This window comes from Pan troglodytes, chromosome 2 (genome assembly GCF_028858775.2).
Source record: "Pan troglodytes isolate AG18354 chromosome 2, NHGRI_mPanTro3-v2.0_pri, whole genome shotgun sequence".
NCBI classification, from domain to species: domain Eukaryota; kingdom Metazoa; phylum Chordata; class Mammalia; order Primates; family Hominidae; genus Pan; species Pan troglodytes.
Window position 1 is genome coordinate 12,706,640 of NC_086015.1, and position 26,841 is coordinate 12,733,480.

General features: G+C 44.4%; 1 protein-coding gene, 1 long non-coding RNA gene and 1 pseudogene across 10 annotated transcripts in view; 2 read left to right on the top strand and 1 right to left on the bottom strand.

Annotated features, from left to right (window-relative positions):
* The window catches only part of SSUH2 (ssu-2 homolog), a 58,531-nt gene extending 46,255 nt beyond the window's left edge, over nucleotides 1–12,276 (bottom strand). Inside the window, exon 1 of one of the 3 annotated variants that reach the window (XM_054680364.2) lies at nucleotides 12,077–12,276. The gene's annotated coding sequence lies outside the window, so the exon portion shown is untranslated. The remainder of the gene's footprint in view (nucleotides 1–12,076) is intronic. The other 2 variants (XM_063806591.1, XM_063806593.1) reach the window with 2 other exon arrangements.
* On the top strand, nucleotides 8,789–17,919 carry LOC134809536 (uncharacterized). Of its 7 annotated transcripts, none has more exons than XR_010155490.1 (4): nucleotides 8,819–10,196; nucleotides 11,063–11,237; nucleotides 13,070–13,673; nucleotides 13,790–14,378. It is a non-coding gene; the product is annotated as an uncharacterized LOC134809536 (long non-coding RNA). The 7 variants fall into 7 exon arrangements; XR_010155491.1 differs by having other exon boundaries at nucleotides 9,427–10,196; nucleotides 13,070–13,642; nucleotides 13,790–14,379; XR_010155494.1 differs by having other exon boundaries at nucleotides 9,473–10,814; nucleotides 13,790–14,091.
* Nucleotides 17,920–18,326: 407 nt separating this feature from the next.
* Nucleotides 18,327–19,370, top strand: LOC100612244 (olfactory receptor 7E24-like; annotated as a pseudogene).
* The last annotated feature ends 7,471 nt before the right edge of the window (nucleotides 19,371–26,841 follow it).

The following is a 26,841-nucleotide window of genomic DNA, read 5'->3' on the forward strand; positions in this document are numbered from 1 at the left end:
AAGAAAAGGAAGATAAAGAAGAAAACAGGGTAGAAGGGGAAGAGAGAAGAAAGGAGAAGCAAGGAAGGAGGTAGAGAGGGAGAATGTCCAGCTAAAGAGGACCCTGGGTCATCTTTTAATTTTCGCAGATCAGCCAAAGACAACCATGTTAATTAGCATAGTCTGTTGACACAGGGAGAGGTTCATTCTGCAGTCTCTGTCCCTCAGTGTTTGGACCCGAAACTCAAAATTTAATGCAACTTCCACAACATCCTTATTTGGAAGAAAAGGTAGTCTGACTCAGACCCAAGTCTTAGTTAAGAAAAAATAAGTAAATCTTGTTTTCAATGAACGTCATTGTAGGGAAAGACCACAGAGGTCACTAAGGGAGCCCTCAAAACCTTCTGCAACCCAAAGTCCCCCCCGTTCACCAACGCAAAAGCCAAACACACAAAACATGCCTTTCATGTCACTTCAAATGTCTTAACAAATTAAATATCATTACTCAAAACAAAGCAAGGCCGTGGCAATGTTAGATGAAAATAGTTCATTTTCCCTAAAAATAGAGTCTTTATTTTAGTCACAAGGTCTCAATCTGCTTGTCTGCCCTGGTTCCTCTTTCCTGGTCAAAGTGGCCATTAGAACACAACGAAGATCATTTTCAACATCAAAGTTGTTGCCAGTTTTTTTTAATGTTGATAAAAATGAGAAATGATGTTCAATACATGTTTACTTGTGTTCAGAGGATCAAGGAGATCATTTACTCCCAAAAACCTTGAAAGCCAACTTGATTAAGTTGTCTTAGACTCAAGCTTGAGCTCCCAAAACACCTCTGAGAGATCTGGCAAAGACTGAACATGTGAGAAAGGGTTTCCTTATGGAGTTTCAAATGTGCTTTTCAGACAAAATATCAGAAAAATATGGATTTCTTAAATTCATTCTGCAGACATATTAGAAGAAACTGCTTTTTACTTTTTTTCTCCTTAAGAGCAAGACCACCAAATCTAAACACTAAAAAGAAACATTTAGCACTAATACAATGTATTTTTAGATAAATGTGGGCTATAATTTCCTGACGTAAGCAATACTGAGAAACAAGATGGATATTTATTTCTTGAAGTTTCACAATCAATATATTCAAAAGTTCAAATATATCTGCTAAGTACACCAAGTATCTTAGGCTGGGCTCCTGAGATGCAGACCCTCGGGGAAGACACAGCCACAAAGGGTTTATGAAGGAGAAACCTGTAAGGTGTGAGGGAAGAAAAACAAGGAAGGGGGAAGATCCCAGCCAGGGGACCATTTCTGGAAGGCGCATGTGTTGGGAAAAACTCTCCCAAACCATGTTTTTCCTCTGCTCTCATACCACCGCAACAATCATCAACACAGAAAATGACATCTGTGACCAAATGTAGGCAGGGGGCAGGGGTTTCGCCACCACCAAGCAGCGGATGCTAGCTGGATGTCCTCCAATTCAATTCCAACACGATTTACCCGGGCATAACATCAGATCCCACAGGTTGAATACTCAGTCCCCAAGACCACACCACTCCGGACACCAGTTGCAAGTCCAGGACTCTGGAACTCCTGACCAACCTGCTTCAAGTTGGGTTCCCAAAAGCCCCTCTTTGGGTTTGACTAATTTGCTGGAGCAGCCCACAGAACTCAGGGAACCACATTTACCAGTTTACCACAAAGGACACTACAGATGATACTGATGAAGAGACTTGTAGGGTGCAGAGCTTCCATGCCCTCCCATGCTACATGGTTAATCCCAAAATTGGAGTTCAGGCTGGGAGTCCATGCACGTTCTCTGCTTCACACAGAAATTCAAGAGCAAGATGACACAGTAAAGTGAAAGCAAGTTTTTTAAGAAAGTAAAAGGATAAAGGGGTGGCTACTCCATCGGCAGAGCAGCAGCATGGGCTGCTGGACTGAATAGACTTCTGGTTATTTCTTGATTATATAACAAACAAGGAGTGGATTGTTCATGAGTTTTGCAGGAAAGGGGCAGCGTATTCCTGGAACTGAGGGTTCCTCCCATTTTAGACTATATAGGTAACTTCTGGACATTGCCATGCCATTCATAAACTGTCATGGTGCTGGTGGGCATGTCTTTTAGCATGCTAATGCATTATAATTAGCGTGTAATGAACAATGAGGACAATCAGAGGTCTCTTTTGTCACCATCTTGGTTTTAGAGCATTTTGGCTGGCTTCTTTACCACACTTTATTTTATCAGCAGGGTCTTTGTGACCTGTATCTTGAAAAACCAGTCCCTCCAATTCCAGTCTCACCCATTTGATGGAGTCAGTCTGGTTCCAAAGCCTCTGACACCTGGGCAGGCCACCCTCCAGGAACCACCATGTGTTCAGAGATCCAAAAGCTCTCGAACTTTGTCCTCTTTTCTTCTTATGGAGGCTTCATTACACAGGCATGATTGATTAAGCCATTGGCCACTGGGGATCAACTTGACCTTCAGCCGCTCTCCCCTCCTGGGGCTAAAAGTCCCAACCCTCTGATTCTGCCTCGGCCACTCTGGTAACCAGCCCCACCCTGAACCTATCAGACAAAAGACACATAAAAGACAGCACTTTGGTGATCCCAAGGACTTTAGGAGTTGTATGCCAGGAAACGGGAATGAAGACCAAGTTAATATTTCATAATATCTCAGCGCATTACACCTGAGAATCCCTTAGCACCTACCCACGGAGGGAGCTGGATGAAAGCATCCAACCAGTAAAAAGACCCAGGCTTTCACTCCAGCCTGGGCAACATAACAAGACCCCATCTCCTTACAGAAATTAATTTTCAATTTTTAAAAAAAATTAAATTAACTAATTAAAAGACCCAGGGTCTCCAGGTGAAGCACTGAGAGAATCTGCTACACCCAGCTATATGGAGAGTTAACATTATTAAAAACTTGTAAAGCTCTTTCCCTGGGTATTCCACAAACACAACAACTGTGGCCTTCATTAATTCCAGCCAGGTTAATTTCCCTGTAGCAAGAAATGAACCTGAGTATTCTAAGATCAGCATTCAAATCTTCACACACAAAAAAGGCAAACAGGCTGATATTTTAAGACACTATTTTTCACAGGTTGGCTATCTGGATAGCTAGGCTGAGATGCTCTTATGGAGTTTTTCACTGCAATGCTTGGCAGCAATGTGACATCATAAAATGATTCATCTCTCTTGGACTATTGTCTTAAATGTTTACTGCAAATCTAACATTAATGAAATAGCATCAGCAGACATCCATTATTTCTCTTTTTTTTCCTCATTAATCTCATTACTTCAAAGAATTTCAACTATGCTTCAAAGACATCATCAACTTAAGGAGTGCTCTCCAGGGCTTAGGAACAGTTTCTTTTTCACGGCAGCATGCCTAAACAAGCAGTGAGTACAATTTTCCTTTATTAGGGATGAATTAACCTTAGGCATCTTTTCAGCCTTTCACTGAAAAATCAGACAAATCAATATTCTGGAATTTATTTGTAATTTTCTCCCCAAGTGAAGTTTGGGCAGCACTCAAGTTCAGGGATTTCATGAGTCTCTTTAACAATATGAAGTTCTTGTTATTCTTTGTGATCGAAAAAAAAAGAAACAGTTTCACATGTTATTCATGTTATTTTCACAACCTAGGTAGATTCCTGATTCTACATTTTACAACCATTCAGCCTCATATGCCAAAAAGAATTGTGCATACAGAGAGAGAAAGAGAGTGGGAGGGAGGGAGGGAAGGAAAGGGCGGAAGGGAAGGAAGAGAGGAAAGAAGAAAGGGAAAAAGGAAGGGAGGGAGGGAGGGAGATAGGAAGGAAGGAAATCTTTTAAAGATTTGTTTGTGTACCCCAAATGAATCCCACTTGCTCCTTGGCTAGTCTCAGCATACTCTCTCATTCAAATGAAACAACAAAATAAAAAGCGGTGGACAACAATTTTAATTATTTGGACTCTGTTGTATTTTTTAAACTATAAAAGGAATACATCATGTAAAAGGACACAGGAGCCAACCTAAAAGAGCTCCCAGTGGCCAAAGTTGGAACAAAACTGAGCAACAAAATAAGTAACAAAAACATTTTTTATAACCCAAAGAATAAAATAACCATAAGTCAATGCTAACATAAAAAAGTGATTGAATAAATAACAAGTAAGGGAGAACAGAAGAATTCCCGTTAACAAATAGAGACAGAATAAGGAAAGTAGACAAACTTTATCAGAGCAGTACAGCAATAATTGCTGCAAGATTCACCAAAGAATACTATAATTAGTGGACAAAAGTTTGACAAGATATAGGATACTAAGAAGAAAAGAGATAAGAAGAAAGAGCTTTCCCCAAAATATGTATTATTTACAAAAGGGAAAATAGCAACTTTGAGTGGGGAAAGCAGATGCCATCCAATCACATGATTAAGGCTAACATCACCAGCAACAGATGTGCCAATAGCACATACCCGCAGTATTTTGAGCAGAGAAGAGCACATCACCACCATGGCATTCTTCCCCAAGATCCATAATCTCAATCTATCAAGGCATGAGAAAACATGACAAACCCAAACTAAGGGACATTCTATCAAATGCCTGACCTGTACTCTTCAAGACTCTCAGGGTCATAAAAGGACAAGTACAGGTTGAGGAACTGTCATAGATCGGAGGAGAACAGGGGGACATGGGACTCAGTGTAATGTGGGATTTGGGGAAAGAAGAAGGACATGAGTGGAAAAACTGGTGACATCTGAACACATTCTGTAGTTTACTGAATAGTGTTGTCCTGGCATTAATTTCTTGGTTTTGATGCCCTCCCCTTACCAGGGAAAGAGGCTTCCCACTCTTGAGTCCACAGTGCTTGCACCTCCGCAAGACAAGCATATCCCTAGGCCCCCCAGAGTAGACAAGAGAGGAGGTGAAGACTCGGAAGAAACCCCTCCCTTGGCAGCTCGTTTATGACCCAAAATGAGGATACAACTGCCCCCGAGAGAGCAGCGGTATACTGGGATATATGAGGATGGTCATGTGGCGGAGAGGGGTGTTTTTGTGTACCAGCCTTTCACCTCTGCCAACCTTACAGATCACGTCACAAGGTGTACACCTTCTGTGACATTTTGTACACTCTGTGACATTCAAAGAAACATCCCCCTAGGATATTATGAATAATAACACAGGCGGTGTACACACATGATGTACACCACCTGTGTCATCAGGAGTAACATTCCCCTTGGATATTACCAATAATATCACAGCACGTGTCCATACATGGTGTACACCCCATGTGACATTAGGGAGAGCATGCCCCTAGGATATTAGGAATAGTATCACAGGCATTGAATGCGTATGTCATACACCCCCGGTGACATTAAAAATAACATCCCCCTTGGATATTACGACTAATATGACAGGGAGTACACCCCGTGTGACATTAGCAGTAACACCCCCGAGGATATAACGAATCATATCAGAGGGCGTACATGCATTGTGACCTTCCTAGTAACATCTCTTTAGGATATCACAAACAATATCACAGGGTGTACAGGCATTGTGACATTAGTAGTAACATCCCACCAGGATATGACGATTCATATCACAGGGTATACATCCCCGTGACAATAGTAGCAACATTCCCCTAGAATATTATGAATAATATCCCAGGATGTAGAGTCCTGGTGATTTATGAGTAACATGTCTGTAGAATATTACAACTCCTATCACTGTGTGACTCTGTGTACACCCCGTGTGACATTAGAAGTAACATCCCCTGAGGATATAATGAATAATGTCAGAGAATGTACCTGCATTGGGACATCAGTAGTAACATCTCTTCAGGACAACACGAATAATATCAAAGGGTGTACACGCATTGTGAAATGACTAGTGAAGTCCCGCTAGGATATTACGAATTTGATGACAGGGTCTACACGTCCTGTGACATTAGCAGTAACGTTTTCCTGGAATATTATGAAGAATATTAAAGGGTGTACAGGACCTGTGAATTACGAGTAACATTTCTATAGAATATTGCACGTAACATCACTGTGTGTCCACCCCGTGTGACATTAGGGGTAACATCCCACAAAATTTTAACGAATAATTTCACAAGGTGTACAACCTCTGTGACATTAAGAGTCACATTTCCCTAGAATATGACGATAATATCACAGAGTGTACACCCTCTGTGATACGAGGAGTCACATCTTACAAGGATCATACGAGTAATTTGACAAGGTGTACAAACCCTGTGACATAAGAGGTGACATCCCTCTAGGATATTATGAATAATATCAAACGGAACCTGCCCCGTGTGACAATAAAAGTAACCTCCCCTTAGGAGAATAAGACCACAAGGTGTACACACATTGTGATATTATTATTAATGTCCCGCTAGGATACTGTGAATAACATCTCAAGTGTGTAGAGTCCTGTGACAACATGAATAACATTCCCCTACAATATTACGAATAATATCGCAGGGTGTATACCCCAGTGACTTTAGTAGCGGCATGTTGCTAGAATATGGAAAATAATGTCCCAGGGTGTGAAACAAGGGTGGTAGTAGACAAAAGATCCTAGGAAAAATCCGGGAGTAATATCACCCCCCTCTCCCCCCCGGATATTACGATCCACGGTGGTCACACAGCATGTTGATGGGATTGTCAGTAATATCTTCTCAGCCTCTGGAAATCACCAACTATATTATAGACGGGTGTACATCCTCTGTACTCTTTGCAGTAATAGCATCCTCTTGCCCCTGGATATTAAGAACAATATCACGGGAGTGTTTCCACCCCCAGCAGCATTGGGTGTAGTATCGTCCTCTCCCACGTTGAAATTAGGAACAGTATCACTGGGGGCATGTCCACCCCATGCGATATTGAAAGTAACATCATCCTCTTCTCTCCTGGATCATGGGAACAATACCCCTGGGGTGGTGTACACTTTCTGCACTATTGGGAGTAGGGTCATCCTCTCCCCCTTGGAATATTAAGGACCATATCACAGGGGGGCTGTACACACCCTGTGCGATTAAGAATATTATCCTCCCCCGCCCTGCACATTACAAAAAATATCACAGTGTGGGTGTACACCTCCTGCGACATGGGGGTAATATCATCTTCTCTTCTTCTGGATAGTAGGAACAATATTACACGGGTTTGTACACTTTCTGTGATATTGGGAGTAATATCAACCTCTCCGCCTTTGAATATTAAGAACAATATCACAGACTGGATGTACACCCCCTGCCATATTGGGAGTCTTATCAGCCTCTCCTCTCCATGGATATTAGGAAGAATATCCCAGGATGGGTGTACACCTCCTGCTGTTTGGGGAGTCATATCGTCCTCTCCCTTCCTGAATACTAGGAACAATATCAGAGGGTGGGTGTACACAGCCTGCGATATTGGGGGTAATATCACCCTCTCCCCCTCCAGATATTAGGAAGAATGTCACAGAAGGGGTGTACACTTCCTGTGATCCTGGGAATAATAGCATTCTCTTCTTCCGGGAATATGAGGAGGAATATCACCAGGTGGATGCACACCCACTGCTATCTTGGGAGTAACGTCATACGCCATCCTCTGGAGATGATATTCGGATCAATATCACGGGGTGGGTGTACACCTGCTGCGATATTGAACGTAATATCATGCTCTCTCCCTCTCTGGACATTAGGAACAATATCACAGGTGGGTGTACACCCACTGAGGTATTAGGCATAATATTCATATTAATTCTTCCTCATTTAATATAAACATGAATATGTATTACCAATATTAATATTAATATTAAGAAATCATTGCCAATAGTGTTCAGATTATTAATATTAATATTAATTATTATGAGCTAATACTACTGTTTTCTAATGAATAAGATCAATATCACTTATTAATACCAGGCATCATTAATATTAATCATTTATTGTTATCGTTAGTATAACTCTTTAATATGAATTATCATTATTATCGGTATTGATTTTAACAATTATATGATCAGTTATTAATATTGATAATTAGAAGTGTCAATTAATAATTGAGATTATTAATTGCAGTAAGTCACATTGCGCCATTCCACCCCTCCCTCGGCAGCTCGTTTACGATGCAAAACGGGGATCCAAATGCCGCTGAGAGAGCAGCGGTATACTGGGATAAAGGAGGATGGTCAGGTGGTGGAGAGGCGTGTTTTTGTGTACCAGCCCTTCACCTCTGCTGACCTTCTCAACTGGGAAAACAATACCCCGTCCTACGGCGAAAAGCCGCAAGCCCTAATTGATTTGCTCCAGACTGTTATCCAGACCCACAACCACACCTGGGTTGATTGCCACCGGTTGCTCATGTTCCTCTTTAACAGAGATGAAAGGCAAAAGGCGGACAGGGCTCCACGCAGCAACTAAGTGGCTAGAGGAACATGCACCAGCTGATTATCAAAACCCCCAAGAGTATGGAAGGACCCAGTTACCAGGAACCGACCCCCGGTTGGACCCACATGAAAGAGAGGATATGCAAAGGCGAAACCGAGACAGGGAAGCTCTCTTGGAAGCATTAAAGACGGGAGCTCAGAAGGCCACAAACGTTAACAAGGTCTCTGAGGTCATTCAGGGAAAAGAAGTCCAGCACAATTCTACCAGAGACTGTGTGAGGCCTAAGGTATGTATACTCCCCTTGATCCCGATAACCCTGAAAATCAGCACATGATTCACATGGCTTTAGTCCGTCAAAGCACGGAACACGTTAGAAGAAAACTGCAGAAGCAGGCTGGGCTTGCAGGGATGAATACATCACAATGATGAGAAATAGCTAAGCAGGTGTTTGTAAACAGGGAGAGAATGAACGTCAGGCCCGGCGAAATGCTGACCTGTTTGTTAGCTGCAGCAATCAGAGGGGTCCCCCCAAAGAAGCAAGGGAAGGGGGGCCCTGGGAAAGAAACTCAGCTTGGCTGTCAGGGTTTGCAGCGTAACCAGTGTGCTTATTGGAAAGAAATAGGACAGTGGAAGAACAAATGCCCTCAACTCAAAAGAAAACAAGGTGACTCAGAGCAGGAGGCCCCGGACAAGGAGGAAGGGGCCCGGCTCAACCTGGCAGAAGGGTTCTTGGACTGAGGGGAGACCGGGCTCAAGTGTCCCCAAAGAGCCCCTGGTCAGAATGATGGTCGGGGTAGAGACATTGATTTTCTTGTAGACAGCGGTGCTGAACATTCGCTAGTAACCGCCCCAGTCACCCCCTTATCCAAAAAGGCTCTTGACATCACCGGAGCCACGGGGGTTTCAGCAAAGCAAGCTTTCTGCTTGTCTCGGACTTGTACTGTAAGAGGACAGAAAGTCATTCATCAGTTTTGGTACATGCCTGACTGTCCCTTGCCCTTTTTGGGAAGGGACTTGCTCAGCAAGCTGACAGCCACTACCTCTTTGACAGAGCACGGCTCTTTACTGCTAAAGTTACCCAGAACAGGAGTCATTATGACCCTTATGGTCCCCCGAGAGGAGGAATGGAGACTTTTCTGAACTGAGCTGGGCCAAGAGAGAAGACCAGCTCTGGCCAAGCGGTGGCCAAGGGTACGGGCGGAAGACAACCCTCTGGGATTGGCCAGTTAAGACTGGGGCCCAGCCGGTGAGGCAAAAACAGGACCCGGTCCCCAGAGAAGCTCTTCAAGGTATCCAGGTCCGTCTCAAGCACCTAACAACTTTTGGAATTATTGTTCCTTGTCAGTCTCCATGGAACACTCCCCTCCTGCTTGTTCCCAAGCCACGGACCAAGGACTACCGGCCGGTACAGGATTTGTGCTTGCTTAATCAAGCTACACTGACTTTACATCCAACAGTACCTAACCCATCCACATTGTTGGGGTTGCTGCCAGCTGAGGAGAGCTGGTTCACCTGATTGGACCTGAAAGATGCTTTCTTTCCTATCAGATTAGCCCCTGAGAGGCAGAAGCTGTTTGCCTTTCAGTGGGAAGATCCGGAGTCAGGTGTCACTACTCAGTACACTTGGACCGGGCTTCCCCAAGGGTTCAAGAACTCCCCCACCATCTTCGGGAAGGCGTTGGCTCGAGACCATCAGAAGTTTCCCACCAGAGACCTAGGCTGCATGTTGCTCCAGTAGGTTGATGACCTTCTGCTGGGACACCCCACTGCAGTCGGGTGTCCCAAGGGAACAGATGCCCTACACCGGCACCTGGAGGACTGTGGGTATAAGGCGTCCAAGAAGAAAGCTCAGATCTGCCGACAGCAGGTACCTTACTTGGGATTTACTATCCGACAGGGGTCGGAACACAGCCCAGGATCAGAAAGAAAGCAGGTCATTTGCAATCTAGCGGAGTCTAAGAGCAGAAGTCAGGCGAGAGACGTCTTAGGAGCTGTGGGGTTTTGTAGACTGTGGATCCCAAACTTTGCAGTACTAGCCAAGCCTTTGCATGAGGTCACAAAGGGGGCTGGGACCGGGAAGCTTTGGAATGGGCATCCCAACAACAGCAAGTCTTTCATCAGTTAAAGGAAAAACTTCTGGCAGCCCCAGCCCTGGGGCTACCGGATCTGACAAAGCCTTTTCCATTGTATGCGTCACAGAGAGAAAAGATGGCAGCTGGACTTTTAACCCAAACTGTGGGGCCCTAGCTGAGGCCAGTGGCCTACGTCTCTAAACAACTAGACAGGGTTTCTGAAGGATGGCCCCCCTGTTTGAGGGCCTTGGCATCAACTGCCCTGCTAGTACAAGAAGCAAATAAGCTGATTCTTGGGCAAAACCTGAACATAAAGGCCCCCCGTGCAGTGGTGACTGAGAGCCAGCCCCACACACCCACCCCACCCCCGGCTCTCAGGATCTGCGGTGGACTCACAGCCTGTTTACCATATTGTGAGTAATATAATCTCTCCCTCTGGAGATTATGAACTGTTTCACAGACGGATGTACACCCATCTGTACTGGGAGTAATATCATCCTCTTCCTCCCTGAATATTAAGAACAGTATAACAGGGGTTTTTCTACTCCCTGCGATATCACGTGTCATATCCTCCTCTCCCACGCTGCAATTAGAAACAATATCAGTGAGGGCATGTCCACCTTCTGTCATATTGAAAGTAATATCATCTTCTTCCCTCCAGGATCGTGGGAACAATATCCCTGGGGGTTTCCACTTTCTGCCATATATGAAGTCATATCACCCCCTCCGCCTTGGAATATTATGAAGGAGCATCTCACACAGGGGTGTATACTTACTGCGATATTTGGAGTAATATCAATCTCTCGGCCTTTGAATATTGGGAAGAATATCACAGGGTGGGTGTACACCTCGTGCTCTATTATGGGGAGTCATATCTGTCTATTATGGGGAGTAATATCATCCTCTCCCTTTCAGGATATTAATAACAAATTCACAGGCTGGGTGAACAGCCTGCAATGCTGGAATTATTATCATCCTCTCCGCCTCTATCCCCCCTGGCTCTTAGGACCCCCATCGCAAGGGGGTGAGGCACCCCCCGTGAGGCGGGGACTGAGAGCCAGCCCCTCTTCCCCCCATGGCTCTTAGGACCCCCATCGCAGGAGGGGGAACACTCCCCGCGTGGCAGGGACTGAGAGCCAGCCCTTCTTCCCCCCCGGCTTTTGGGACCCCCATCGCAGTGGGGGGAGGCACCCCCCGCGAGGCGGGGATTAAGAGCCAGCCACTCTTCCCCCCCTGGGTCTTAGGACCACCAACGTAGGAGGGGGAGGCACCACACGCGAGGCAGGGAAAGAGAGCCAGCCCCTCTTCCCTCCCTGCCACTTAGGACCCCCATCGCAGGGGGAGGAGGCGGCACTCCCCACGAGGTGGGGACTGAGAACCAATCCCTCTTCCCCCGGCCTGGCTCTTAGGATCCCCATCGCAAGGGGGGGAGGCACCACCCGCGGGGTGAGAGCAAGCCTCCCTTCCCCCCCTGGCTCTTAGGACCCCCAACACAGGGGAGGACGCACCCCCTGCGAGGCGGGGACTGAGAGCCAGCCACTCTTCCCCCCTGGCTCTTAGGACCCCCATCGCAGGGGGGGGGAGGAACCCCCCACAGAGCGGGGACTGAGAGCCAGCTCCTCTTCCCCCCCGGCTTAGGACCCCCATCACGGATCCTAAGATCCTTAGGACCCACCTGGAGGACTGTGGGTTTTAGGTGTCCAAGAAGAAAGCTCAGATCTGCTGAAAGCAGGTACCTTACTTGGGATTTACTATCTGACAGGGGTGGGAACGCAGCCCAGGATCAGAAAGAAAGTAGGTCATTTGCAATCTAGCAGAGCCTAAGGGCAGAAGGCAGGTGAGAGAATTCTTAGGAGCTGTGGGGTTTTGTGGACTGTGGATTCCAAACTTTTCAGTATTAGCCAAGCCTTTGTATGAGGTCACAAAGGGGGCGGGAACCAGGAATATTTGGAATGGGGATCCCAACAGTAGCAAGTCTTTCATGAGTTAAAGTAAAAACTTCTGGCAGAAAAGATGGCAGCTGGACTTTTAACCCAAACTGTGGGGCCCTGGCTGAGGCTGGTGGCCTACGTCTCTAAACAACTAGACAGGGTTTCTAAAGGATGGCCCCCATGTTTGAGGGCCTTAGCAGCAACTGCCCTGCTAGTACAAGAAGCAAATAAGCTGACTCTTGGGCAAAACCTGAACATAAAGGCCCCCCGTGCTGTGGTGACTTTAATGAATACTAAAGGACATCATTGGCTAACGAATGCCACACTCACCCAGTACCAGACTTTGCTCTGTGAAAATCCCCATATAACCATTGAAGTTTGTAACACCCTACACCCCACCACCTTGCTCCCGGTATCAGAGAGCCCTGTCGAGCCTGATTGTGTAGAAGTGTTGGACTCAATTGACTCTAGCAGACCTGACCTCCGGGGCCAGCCTTGGGCATCAGTAGACTGGGAACTATACGTGGACGGGAGCAGCTTCATCAACCCACAAGGAGAGAGAGGTGCAGGGTATGCAGTGATCACCCTGGGCACTGTTGTTGAAGCCAGATCGTTGCCCCAGGCCACTGCAGCCCAGAAAGCTGAACTCATTGCTTTCATTGGGGCCTTAGAACTCAGTGAGGGTGAGACTGTCAACATTTACACTGATTCCCGGTATGTCTTTTTAACCCTTCAAGGGCATGGAGCGTGATAGAAAGAAAAGAGCCTACTGAACTCTGGGGGAAAAGACAGAAAATATCAACAAGAAATCTCGCAATGATTAGAAGCAGTGTGGAAACCCCACAAGGTGGCAGTTATGCATTGCAGAGGACACCAGCGAGCTTCCACCTTGCTGGGTTTGGGGAATTCCCGCGCTGACTCAGAGGCTCGAAAAGCAGCATCTGCCCCCTTTCGGGCATCAGTGCTCCCTCAAGCACCTGATCTTGGCCCTACTTCTTCTAAAGAAGAAAAGGACTTTCTCCAGGTAGAGGGAAGCACAAGTGATGGAGGAAGGATGGATTCGGTTACCAGATGGGAGAGTAGCTGCGCCACAGTTGCTAGGAGCTGCAGTTGTACAAGAAACCACCCATCAAGGTCAGGAGTCACTGGAAAAATTGTTAGGCCAGTATTTCTATATCTCGCATTTGTCAGCCCTTGCCAAAATGGTGAGGCAGCGGTGTGTTACCTGCCGACAGCATGATGCGAGGCAAGGTCCAGCCGTTCCGCCCGGCATACAAGCTTATGGAGCAGCCCCCTTTGAAGATCTCCAGGTAGACTTCACAGGGATGCCAAAGTGGGGAGGTAACAAGTATTTACTAGTTCTTGGGTGTACCTACTCTGGGTGGGTGGAGGCCTATCCAACACGAACTGAGAAAGCTCGTGATAACCCCTGTGCTTCTTCGAAATCTGATTCCTAGATTTCGACTGCCCTTACGGATCGGCTGAGATAACGGGCCTGCGTTTTTGGCGGCCTTGGTACAGAAGACGGCAAAGGTATTGGGGATCACACGGAAACTGCCTGCCACCTCCCGGCCTCAGAGTTCCGGAAAGGTGGAATGGATGAATCGGACTTTCAAAAATAGTACTATTGTCTTCCCCGCTGGATATTTAAAACAACACCACAAGGGGCGTCAAACTACCTGCTAAATTTGAGGGAATGTTATCCTCTCCCCACCTCCCCTGGCCCCGGATATTAGAGACAATAACACAGGGGTAATGTACACCCACTGTTTTATTGGGAGTAATATCATCCTCTCCCTTCTTGGATATTAGGAACAATACCACACTGTACGTGTACGCCTGTTGCGAAATTCAATGGAATGTCATCCTGTGCCTCCCTGGATATGATGAACAATATCACGGGGGATGTACAACTTCTGAGATATTGGGAGTGATATCATCCTCTCCCCTCTGGAAGTTAGGGACAATATCACAGGGGTAGTGTACACCCTCTGGGATGTGGGGACTAATATCCTCCCGCCCACTGGATATTAAAAACCATATCACAAGGGGCGTGTACACACACTTCGATATTGGTATTAATACCATCCTCTCCCTCTTTGGATATTCGGTGCCATATTTCAGGTGGGGTATATACCACCTGCAATATTGGAAGTAATATGATTTTCTCCCCCCCAGATATCAGAAACAATATCGCAGGGAAGTGTCAGCAACTCCTGCGATATTTGGAGTAATATCATCATCTCCCCTCACGAATATTAAGAACAATATCATAGGGGTGGGGGGTGTACACCCCCTTTCATATTTGATATCATCCTCTTCCCCCCTGGATATCAGGAACAATATCAGGAAGGGATGTACAGACCCTGCGACCTTTGCTGTCATATAATTCTCTCTCCCCTAGATATTAGGAAAAATGTCACTGGGAATGTGAACAGCCCTGCGATATTGAGAGTAGTATCATCCTCTGCCCCCTTGCATATTGGGAACAACATCACAGGTGGGGTGTACTCCCTCTGTGATATTGGGAATGAAAGTTTCCTCTCTTCCCCTGGACATTAGGAAGGGTATCAGAGGGGGAGGGTGTACATTCCCTGCGATATTCAATGTAAGCTTATCCTCTCCCTCCCAGGGTATTCAGAATAATAGGACCGGAGGGGTGTACACCCTCTGCGATATTGACAGTCATATCATCCTCTTTCACTCTGGATATTAGGAACAATATCACAGGGTTGTGTACACCCTCTGCGATATTGGGAGTGATATCATCCTCTCTCCCTGTGGATATTAGGAAGAGTATCACAGGGCTGTGTAAACCCCCTGCGGTACTGGGAGTAATATCATCCTCTCTCCCTCTGGATATGAGGAATATTTTCCCAGGGGTGTGTACACCCCCTGCGATATTGGGAGTAATATCATCCTCTCCACCCAGGAAATGACTAACAAGGTCACGGGGGGGTGTACTCCCACTGTGACATTGGGAGTAATGTCATCCTCCCCAAACCTGGATGTTAGCAACGAGATCACAGAGGGGGTGTACACACCCTGCGACATTGGAAGTAATATGATCCTCTCCCCACCTGGATATTGGGAAAGATATCACAGAGCGGGTATACATTTCCTATGCTGTTGGGAGTGACATCATTCTTTTCCTTTCTGGATATTAGGAAGAATATCACAGGGGTGCTGTACAATTACTTCGATATTGGGAGTAATATCAACCTCTATTTTCCTGGATATTGGGCACAGAAACACGAAAGGGTGTACAACCCCTGCGATATTGGGAGTAATAGCATACTCTCCTTCCCTGGATGCTAGAAAACAATATCCTCAGGGCTGAACACCCCCCGCGATATTGGGAGTCATATTTACTCCTTCACAGGCCATTTGGAACAATATCATGGGGAGTGTTTACAAACAGGGGTGGTGTACACCCCCTGTAATATTGGGAGTAACATCATTCTCTCCACCTCCAGAAATTAAGAACAATATCCCGGCGGGAGTTGGTACACCCCCAGTGATATTGGGAATAATGTCATCCTCTCCTTCCCTGGATATTCGGCACAGTATCACAGGGGGGTGTACACCTTCTGTGATATTGGAAGCAACATCATCCTCTTCCCCGCTGGATATTAGAAAAAATATCACTCATGGTGTACACCCACTGTGATATTAGCAAGAATATTACAGGGTGTACACCCACTCGGACTTTAGGAGAAACAGCTCCCTAAAATGTCACAAATAATATCACAAGGTATACAGTAATATCTCCCTAGGATATGACAAATACCATCACAGGGTGCACACCCACTGTGATAACAGGAGTAATACATCCCAAGGATACTACCAATAATATCACAAGGCCGTACACCCACTATGACACAGGGAGTGATATCTCCCTAGGATATTACGAATAACATCACAGAATGTACACCCATGGTGTGCACCCACGGTGATATTAGGAGTAATATCAACCCAGGACATAACCAATAACACCACAGGGAATACAGACATGATGTACACCCACAGTGATGTTATGAGAACCATCTCCCTAGGATAATACCAATAACATCACAGAGTGTACACACACAGTATACACCCACTGTGGCACTAGGAATAATAACTTTCTAAGATATTATGAATAGCATCAGAGAACATAAACACATGGTGTACACCCAGTGTAACTTTAGGCATAATTTCTCCCTAGGATATTGCCAGTAACATCTCACTGTGTACACACGTGGTGTACACCCACTGTGACATTAAGGGTAATATCCCCCTAGGATATGATGAAAAACATCACAGGGCGTCCACCCATGATGTACACACACTGTGATGTTAGGAATAATATCTCCCTGGGATATTATGAATAATACCACAGGGTGTACAGAAACTGTGATATTAGAGGTAATGTGTCTCTAGGATATGATGAATAATATCACAGGGTGTACACCCACTGTGATACTGGGAGCAATATCTCTCTAGGATAGTACGAATAATATCACAGAGTGTACACCCACTGTGATATTAGGAGAAATATCTCTCTGGGATATTACAAATTATATCACAGAGTGTACACACATGGTGTACACCCACTTTGATATTAGGAGTAATATCTTCCTACGACATTACAAATAACATCGCAGAGTGTACACCCACTGTAATATTAGGAATCGTATCTCCCTAGGTGATTACAAATAATATCACAGGTTGTACACTCACTGTGATATTAGGAGTAATATCTACCGAGTAGATAACAAAGAACATCACAGGGTGTACACCCACTTTGATATTAGCTGTAATATTTTTCTAAGTTGTTACAAATCATATCACAGGGTGTACAAACAGGGTGTGCACTCACTGTGATATCAGGAGTCATATCTCCTTAATATATTATGAAAAATATCACAGGGTGTACACCCACTGTATTATTAAGAGTGATATCTCTGTAGGATATTACAATTAATATCACAGGGTGTGCAGCCACTGTGATATTAGGAGCAACATCTTTCTAGGATATTACAAACAATATCACAGGGTGTACGCCCACTCTGATGTCAGGAGCAATATCTCCCTAGGATATCCAAAATAATATCACAGGGTGTACAATCTCTGCCTTCCAGGTTCTAAGGGATTCTCCTGCTTCAGCCTCCCGAGTAGCTAGGGTTACCCGCCACCACGCCCGGCTAATTTTTTTTTATTTTCACTAGAGACGGGGTTTCACCACGTTGGCCAGTCTGGTCTGGAACTCCTGACCTCAGGTGATTCGTCGGCCTCGGCCGCCCAAAGTGCTGGGATTACAGGTGTGAGCCATGGCGCTCAGCCAAGAGTTATATATTCAATTCATTTGGAAACACAGCTCCCATATTTGAGTGTGCATGTACTTTATGAAGAAATGATGTCAGAAAACCTAAGGATGATAATAAATATGAAAAGTAACTGGCATGTTAAAAGGTCTTCCGATTAAGAACTCTAAGGTTCGATTTCATTTTTACATAATGCGGTCCTAGCTCTTGTATCATCCTTTTACATATTCCACATCAAAGGAATTTGTAGCACGGTGTCAAAATAAAATAGAGTGTATTTCACTGCTTCTTAATTTCTTTCAATTAGGCAGAGATCTTTTTCTTAAAGAGAGAAGAGCATCTTCACTGCATTTTATTTTTTCTGAAAAGAGTAGGCCATATTTTACTGAGATCACAGATTTGTTATATATGACGTTTTGGTCTTCTAACATTCTTCAGTGGATTTTCTCTAAAGTAGTATGTACAGAAGGAGTTGAAAAGAAAAAAGTAAATCATGTAATAATTCTGAGATTTTTGGGTTTGTCACAACTGAGAAATATTGCTGATGGTGTATGGTCCTCAAGTGTGAAAATGATCCATGTGAATTGTTTGCATCCAAAATATACACACAGCATTAAGGGCTGGTTTTTATCTTTTATTTTTCCAATCCTCTTTTCTTCCCAAGGTGTCCAAGTCACAGCCACGGAATCTCACAGGTGTCTGAGAATTCCTCCTCATGGGACTCTCAGAGGATCCAGAACTGCAGCCCGTCCTCGCTGGGCTGTCCCTGTGTCTGGTCACGGTGCTGAGGAACCTGCTCAGCATCCTGGCTGTCAGCTCTGACTCCCACCTCCACACCCCCATGTACTTCTTCCTCTCCAACCTGTGCTGGGCTGACATCGGTTTCACTTCGGCCACGGTTCCCAAGATGATTGTGGACATGCAGTCGCATAGCAGAGTCATCTCTTATGTGGGCTGCCTGACACGGATGTCTTTCTTGGTCCTTTTTGCATGTATAGAAGACATGCTTCTGACTGTGATGGCCTATGACTGCTTTGTAGCCATCTGTCGCCCTCTACACTACCCAGTCATCGTGAATCCTCACCTCCGTGTCTTCTTAGTTTTGGTGTCCTTTTTCCTTAGCCTGTTGGATTCCCAGCTGCACAGTTAGATTGTGTTACAATTCACCTTCTTCAAGAATGTGGAAATCTCTAATTTTGTCTGTGAGCCATCTCAACTTCTCAAGCTTGCCTGTTCTGACAGCGTCATCAATGGCATATTCATATATTTCGATAGTACTATGTTTGGTTTTCTTCCCATTTCAGGGATCCTTTTGTCTTACTATAAAATTGTTCCCTCCATTCTAAGGATTTCAACATCAGATGGGAAATATAAAGCCTTCTCCACCTGTGGCTCTCACCTGGCACTTGTTTGCTTATTTTATGGAGCAGGCATTGGCGTGTACCTGACTTCAGCTGTGTCACCGCCCCCCAGGAATGGTGTGGTGGTGTCAGTGATGTACACTGTGGTCACCCCCATGCTGAACCCTTTCATCTACAGCCTGAGAAACAGGGACATTCAAAGCACCCTGCAGAGGCTGCTCAGCAGAACAGTCGAATCTCATGATCTGTTCCATCCTTTTTCTTGTGTGGGTGAGAAAGGGCAACCATATTAAATCCCTACATCTGCAAATCCTGCCCCTTAATCACATTATTTTTGTGGCTTGATGGCTTTTATTCCTTTCTGCATTTCCTATGTGAATATTGTTTTCTTCATTATACCTTTCACTGGAATGGGTGAGGATTCTGGGATCCTTTGTTTAGCAGAAACCTCATGACTGAATCCTCTATACCTAGGTGGCCTCCTTTAGTTTCTGAGCAATAACCCTGTCATCCAGGTGGAATCACAACCATCTTTTTATATACGTGAAGTCCTCACTTCATTTTGGAATTCCCTGAAAATTGCCTTTATGGAAACAATGTACAGCAGGTCCTCCAACACCATTGGTGCGTTCAAAGTTGTGTAGTTATAATGTTGGTGAGGAATAAGTGGTTTCACTATACCTAATTTTGCTTCAAGGTGAAGTTTCCAAGAGACTTTCAAAGATGTTAAGTGAAGACATACTCTATATCAAATTCATATCCTCTTCCAGAGTTCATGTGGAATTTCTTTATAAACTGCTTCTAGAGAATCTATTTAGGCAGGTTATGTGTAGAGATCCATGTCACCTGTCCTCAATCTTGGCTTTGAGTCAAATCACCTGGGGAGCTTACAAATGATGAGGCCTGGGTGTCATTACCTGAGATTCTGATTTCCCTGCACCTGTGTGAGTATGTGGATTTTTTTTTTTTTTTAAGCACCAGAGGTGGTTGCAATGATGAAGTTTTTAGAGGCATCAAGCTCCAATGAGTAAGAACAGAAGTTAATTGTAATATGATTTCTTCAAATATTATCTTCAAATGCATTGTCCATCAACACCATACAAATGTTTATTATGCTGTTGTTTCTTACCATTTAGCATTTTCTACTTTTTTCTTTTTTCTTTTTGAGACAGAGTTTCACTCTTGTTGCCCAGGCTGGAGTGCAATGGCACGATCTCGGCTCACTGCAACCTCTGCCTCCCGTATTCAAGAGATTATCCTGTCTCAGCCTTCCAAGTAGCTGGGATTACATGCATGCGCTACCATACCCGGCTAATTTTTTTTTTTTTTTTTTTTTTTTTTTGTATTTTTAGTACACAGAGTGGTTCTCCATATTGGTCAGGCTGGTCTTGAACTCCCGACCTCAGGTGATCCGCCCGGTTCCACCTCCCAGTGTTCTGGGATTACAGGCATGAGCCACCGCGCCCAGCCACCACTTAGCATTTTCATTTTACATTTGTTGAAATTATAGATTTATACACACTTTGATTGCTGTTTTGTTATACACTTGCATATACATAAGATGTGAAATAGAAAAGAATAAAATGGGCACAGCATCCCTGAAGTTTCACATTCTGAGACATTTTAAAAATATTTGCTCTTTAGAAATTTGTTTCAATTGAGAAACTGTGGTATACACACCCAATGAAGTATGATTCAGCTTAAAAAGGAATAAACAAAATCCTCTTCACTGCAGACAAAATGGATGCGATTGCAGGTCTCTATATTAAATGAAATAAGCCAGGCACAGCATGACAAATATTTCATATCCTCACTTCTATGTAGGAACAAAACAGAAAATCTTGGCCAGGTGTGGTGGCTCAGGCCTGTAATCCCAGCACCGTGGGAGGCCGAGTCACACGGATCACTTGAGGCCCAGAGTTCGAGACCCGCCTGGCCAACATGGTGAAACCCCATCTCTACTGAAAACACAAACAATTAGCCGGGTGTGGTGACACGTGCCTGTAGTCTCAGCTACTCAGAGGGCTGAGGCCCAAGAAGCACTTGAACTTGGGAGGCGGAGGTTGCAGTGAGCCCGGATTTTGCCTGTATACTCCAACTGGGCAACAGAAAGAGACTCCATCACACACCTACACACAAAAGGAATCTCAGGAAGGTGGAAAGTATAAAGGTGGTTAGCAGACGCTAGGAAGAAAAGGGGTGGGATGGGGAATGAAGAGAAGTGGATAATTGGGTCCCAAAATACCGAAAGATGGAATAAGTGAGTTCTAGTGTTTGATAGTACAGTATGAAAATTTTAGTTCACAAGAATTTCTGGCATATTTCCAGATGCTTTGGTAAGAAGCTTCCTAACTTTCTCATTATGCTGGTTTTTCAGCTATTCTCTTTCTGCTCTCGAAATCATGCTGGATTTTTTGTTTTTGGTTTTTTGTTTTCAGACAGAGTTTCGCTCTTGTTGCCTAGGCTGGAGTGTAATGGTGCAATCTTGGCTCACCGCAACCTCTGCCTCCTGGGTTCCAGCGATTCTCCTGCCTCCATCTCCCAAGCAGCTGGGATTACAGGCAAGCCCCAGCATGCCCAGCTAATGTTGTGTTTGTAGTAGAGATGGGGGTTTCTTCCTGTCTCTCAGGCTGGTCTTGAACTCCTGACCTCAGGTGATCCGCCCGCCTCGGCCTCCCAAAGTGCTTGGATTACAGGCGTGAGCAACGGCGCCCGGCCCATGCTGCATCCTTATCTGTTGTCTGTTGTTGTTTGTTTTTGAGCCCAGAAATAACTTCTCACCTATATGTTCAAATGATTTTTCACATGAGTGCTAAGAAAGTCCATTGGTGGAAAAGCAGCCTTTTCAAGAAATGGTGTTGGAGAAACTTGATTTCCACATGCAGAAGAATGAAGTGGACTCTATGTCACACCAGGTGCAAAAATGAACACAAACTGGATCAAAGACCTAACCCCAAGTGCTGAAAGTATAATATGCCTAAAAGAAAACATTGGCCACACTTTCATGACATCAGATTGGGCAATGCTTTCTGGGATATGACACCAAAAGCATAGGCAACAAAAGAAAATTAGATTCCTTGGATGACATCTAAATGACAGACACTTTTGTACATCAGCAAACACTGTGAACTGAGTGAAAAGATAACCCATGGATTAGGAAAAAGATTTGGAAATCATATCTCTGAAAAGAGGCTGATATGCATCATATACAAAGAACAGCTAGAACTGAACAACAAGAAACCCAAAGCATCCCATTAACAACGGTCAGAAGACTCGAGTAGACATGTCCCTAAAGAAGATATAGCAATGGCCAATAAGCATCTAAAATGATGTTCAAAATCACTCATCACAGGGAAGCGCAAATCCAACCAAGAATGTGATACCACACATTTAGATGGATATGATAAACAAACGAGCATTGGTGAAACTAGAGGGAAGTAGGAATGCTCGAATCTGATTGGAGGAAGTCTAAAACCATGAAGGAACAGGGAAAATAGAATGGCGTGTACTGGAAAAAGTAGAAACAGGATTATCAGATGTTCCCGCAGTTGCACTTGTGGGTACCCGCCAAAAAGAATTAGAAGCCAGGAGTGGAAGAGAGATTTGTACACCCAAATTCATAGCAGCATTATTCACAACAGCCAACATGTGGAAGCAACCCAAGGGTTCGTGGACAGAGGAATGAAAAAGCACACTGCAGTTCATTCATGCGATGGAAGACTATTCAGCCTTAAAAAGGCAGGCACTTCTGGCCGGTGCGGTGGCTCACGCCTGTAATCCCAGCATCTTGGAAGACCGAGGTGGGCGGATCACCTGAGGTCAGGAATTCAAGACCAGCCTGGCCATCTTGGTGAAACCCTGTCTCTGCTGAAAATGCACAAAATTAGACGAGCGTGGTGGTGTGTGCCTGTAGTCCCAGCTACTGGTGAGGCTGAGGCCCAAGAATCGCTGGAACCCGGGAGGCGGAGGTTGCAGTGAGCCCAGATTGTGTCACTGCACTCCAGCCTGTGCAACAGAGTGAGACTCCATGTAAACACAAAACAAAACAAAACCAAAAAAAAAAAAAAAAACACGCAAACAACCAGACAGGCACTTCTGACACAGGCTGCAACACGGGTGAACCTTGAAGACATTCTCGTCAGTGAAATAAATAAATCCCAAAAGGATAAACACGACCAGGCTCAGTGGATCGCACCTGTAACCCCAGCACTTTGGGAGGCTGAGGCAGGCGGATCACTTAAGGTCAGGAGTTTGAGACCAGCCTGGCCAATACGGTGAAAGCTCGTCTCTATTAAAAATACAACAATTAGCTGGGCATGGTGGCGCACGCCTGTAATCCCAGCTACTCGGGAGACTGAGACACAAGAATCGCTTGAACCCACGATGTGGAGGTTGCAGTCAGCTGAGACCACGCCACTGCACTCCAGCCTGGGCGACAGAGAAAGACTCTGTCTCCAAAACAAACAAACCAAAAAAATTAAACACGGTATGATTCCACTTATATCACATGTCTACAGTAGTTAAACTTACAGAGTTGCAAAACAGAATGGTGGCCCCCAGGGGTGGGCGAGAGAGAGAGGAATGGAGAGTTTGGTTAATGGGTGCAATTTCCATTTTCAAGGATAAAACTGTTCTGGAGATGATGGCGGTGATGGTTGCTAAACAATGTGAATGTACCTAATGTGATTAAACTGTAAACTGAAAACTAGTGGAAATTGTCAGTGTTTATACTGGCCATTCTATATGAAGTAATCTATATTTATGATTTTTAACATTTATACGTGGTATATCTTCCCATAATAAAAGATGAAAATTAAAGCACTTGGATCTTGTAAAAGAAAAGAAAGAAGCGAAGAATACACACAAGCTCTCTCCTGATGAGAGGAAGAGCCCCAGAGCTTCTATGGACACTCACTCTTCTCTTCTTCTTCTTGCATGATGATGAGGAAATCCTGAGAGCTAGGGGAACTTGGGCGACTCTGGCTAATGAGGAGCTCTGTGCCTTGAGCCCCCCAGGCCATAGAATAGTAAATACTCAGTCTGTGCCTCCAGCCCTGCAGTGTGAGGTTGCAGTCCTGGGGGCTCCACAACCAACACCTCTATCAGGAGTTGTATCTCCCTGGGATATTATTAATAATATCACAGGGTATCACTATGTGCGTACCTCCACTGTGATATTTGAAGTCATATCTCTCTATGAGATTACAAATCATATCAAAGGGTGTACACCCCTGTGACATATTAGGAGTAACATCCTTCTAGGGTATTACAGATAACATCACAAGGTGTACAACTTCTGTGACATTTTGTACACTCTTTGTGACATTAAAAGAAACATCCCCCTAGATACCCTAGGGGGATATGAATAATAACCAGGGCGGTGTACACACATGGTGTACACGGCCTGTATCATCAGGAGTGACATTCCCCTAGGATATTATGAATAATATCACAGCAGGTGTACACACATGGTGTACACCCCATGTGACATTAGGAAAAGCATGCCCCTAGAATATTAGGAATAGTATCACAGGCATTGAATACACATGATATACACCCCTGGTGACATTAAAAATAACATCCCCCTTGGATATTACGAATAATATGACAGGGAGTACACGCCGTGTGACATTAGGAGTAACATCCCCCAAGGATATAACGAATAACATCAGAGTTTGTAAGTGCATTGTGACCTTAGTGGTAACAACTCTTCAGGATATTACAAATAATATCACAGGGTGTACACGCATTGTGACATTAGTAGTAACATCCTGCTGGAATATGATGAGTCATATCACAGGGTGTACATCCCCTATGACAATAGTAGTAACATTCACCTAGAATATTACGAATAATATCACAGGAGGTACAGCCCCTGTGATTTATGAGTAATATTTCTATAGAATATCACAAGTCATATCACTGTGTGACTCTGTGTACACCCCGTGTGACATTAGGAGAAACATCCCAGAAAACTATGATGATTAATATCACAGGGTGAACACCCCCTGTGACCTGAGGAATAACGTAGTTTTAGGACATTACGAATGATGTGACAAGGTGTACACACCCTGTGACGTTAGGAGCAATGTTCGTCTAGGATTTTAGGAATAATATCACAGGGAACACACCCCCTGTGACATTAGGATATTACGAATCATATCACAAGGTGTACATGCATTGTGACTTTAGTGCTAATATCCCTCTGGTATACTATGAATAATATCACAGGGTGTACATCCCTATGACATTAGGAGTAACATCCCCCTAAAATAGGACGAATAATATCACAGAGGGTACACATCTTGTGACTTTAGGAGTATCACCGCCCTGGATTATGACGAATACTGTCCCAGGGTATTAACCCCCTGTGACCTGAGGAGTATCATCCCGCTGGAATATTATGAATAATATCACAGTGTGTACACCAACTGTGATATTAGGAGTCCTATTAATTTTTAGGATATTAGGTATAGTATCACAGTAGGTGTACACACTATTTGTGTACACCTACTGTGATATTAAAAGTTATATCTCCCTAGGGTATTGCGAATAACATCACAGTGGATGCACCCACTGTGATATTTGAAGTAATATCTCTCTAAGATATGAAAAACAATATCAAAGCATGGACCCCATCTGTGACATCAAAGGTAACATCTCTGTGGATATTCCGAATAATATCACAGAGTGTACACAGCCTGTGACATTAAGAGTAGCATCCCCATAAGATATTCCGAGTAATATCACAGGGTGTACACCCCATGTGACATTAAGGGTAACATCTTCTTAGGATGTTATGAACGACATCACAGGGTGTACGCCCCCTGTGACTTTTCAAGTAACATCCCCCTAGAATATTACAAATAATATCATGGGTGTACACCCCGTGTGACATTAGGAGTAACATCTCCCTAGGATATTACGAAGAATATCACTGGGTGTACACCCTCTGCCATATTAGCAGTAAATCCTTCTAAGACATTATGAATAATATCACAAGGTGTACACACACTGTGATATTCAGAGAGATATCTCCCTAGGATATAAGGTGTACACCCACTGTGATATTAGAAGCAATATCTAACTCTGATAGTATGAGACATATCAAAGGGAGTACACTCTCTGTGATAATAGATGTAATGTTTAACATGGATATTACAAATAATATCACAGGTTGTACACACATGAGGTATACCCACTGTGGTATTATTTGTACTGTCTTAGAGAGATATAACTCTCTAATATAACACAGAGAGCAATAACTCTGTAATATCTCTGAGATATTACAAATAATATCACAGTGAGTGTACATTTAGTGTACATAGTGTACACCCACTGTGAGATTTACAGTAATATCTCCGTATAAGACTACAAATAGTATCAAAGGGTGTACACCCCCTGTGACCTTAGGAGTAACATCCTTCTGGATATTGGGAATAATATCATAAGGCATACCCACCCTGTGACATTTTGTACACCCTTTGTGACATTAAAAGTCACATCCCCCGAGTATGTTATGAATAATACCAAAGGCAGTTGACGCACACGGTGTGCACACCCTGTTACATTAGGCGTAATCTTTTTCTGTGATTTGCGAATAATATCACAGAAGGTGTACACACATGGTGGACACTCCAGGTGACATTAGGAGCAACGTCACCCCAAGATTTTAGAAATAATATTACCAGGGTTGCATACACATGGTGTACTCTCCCTGTGACATTAGCAGCAACATTCCCCTAGAATATTACGAACAACATCAGAGGGGGAGTACACATATAATGTACGCACCTTGTAAAATTAAGAGTAGCATCTCCCTACGATGTTATGAATAATATC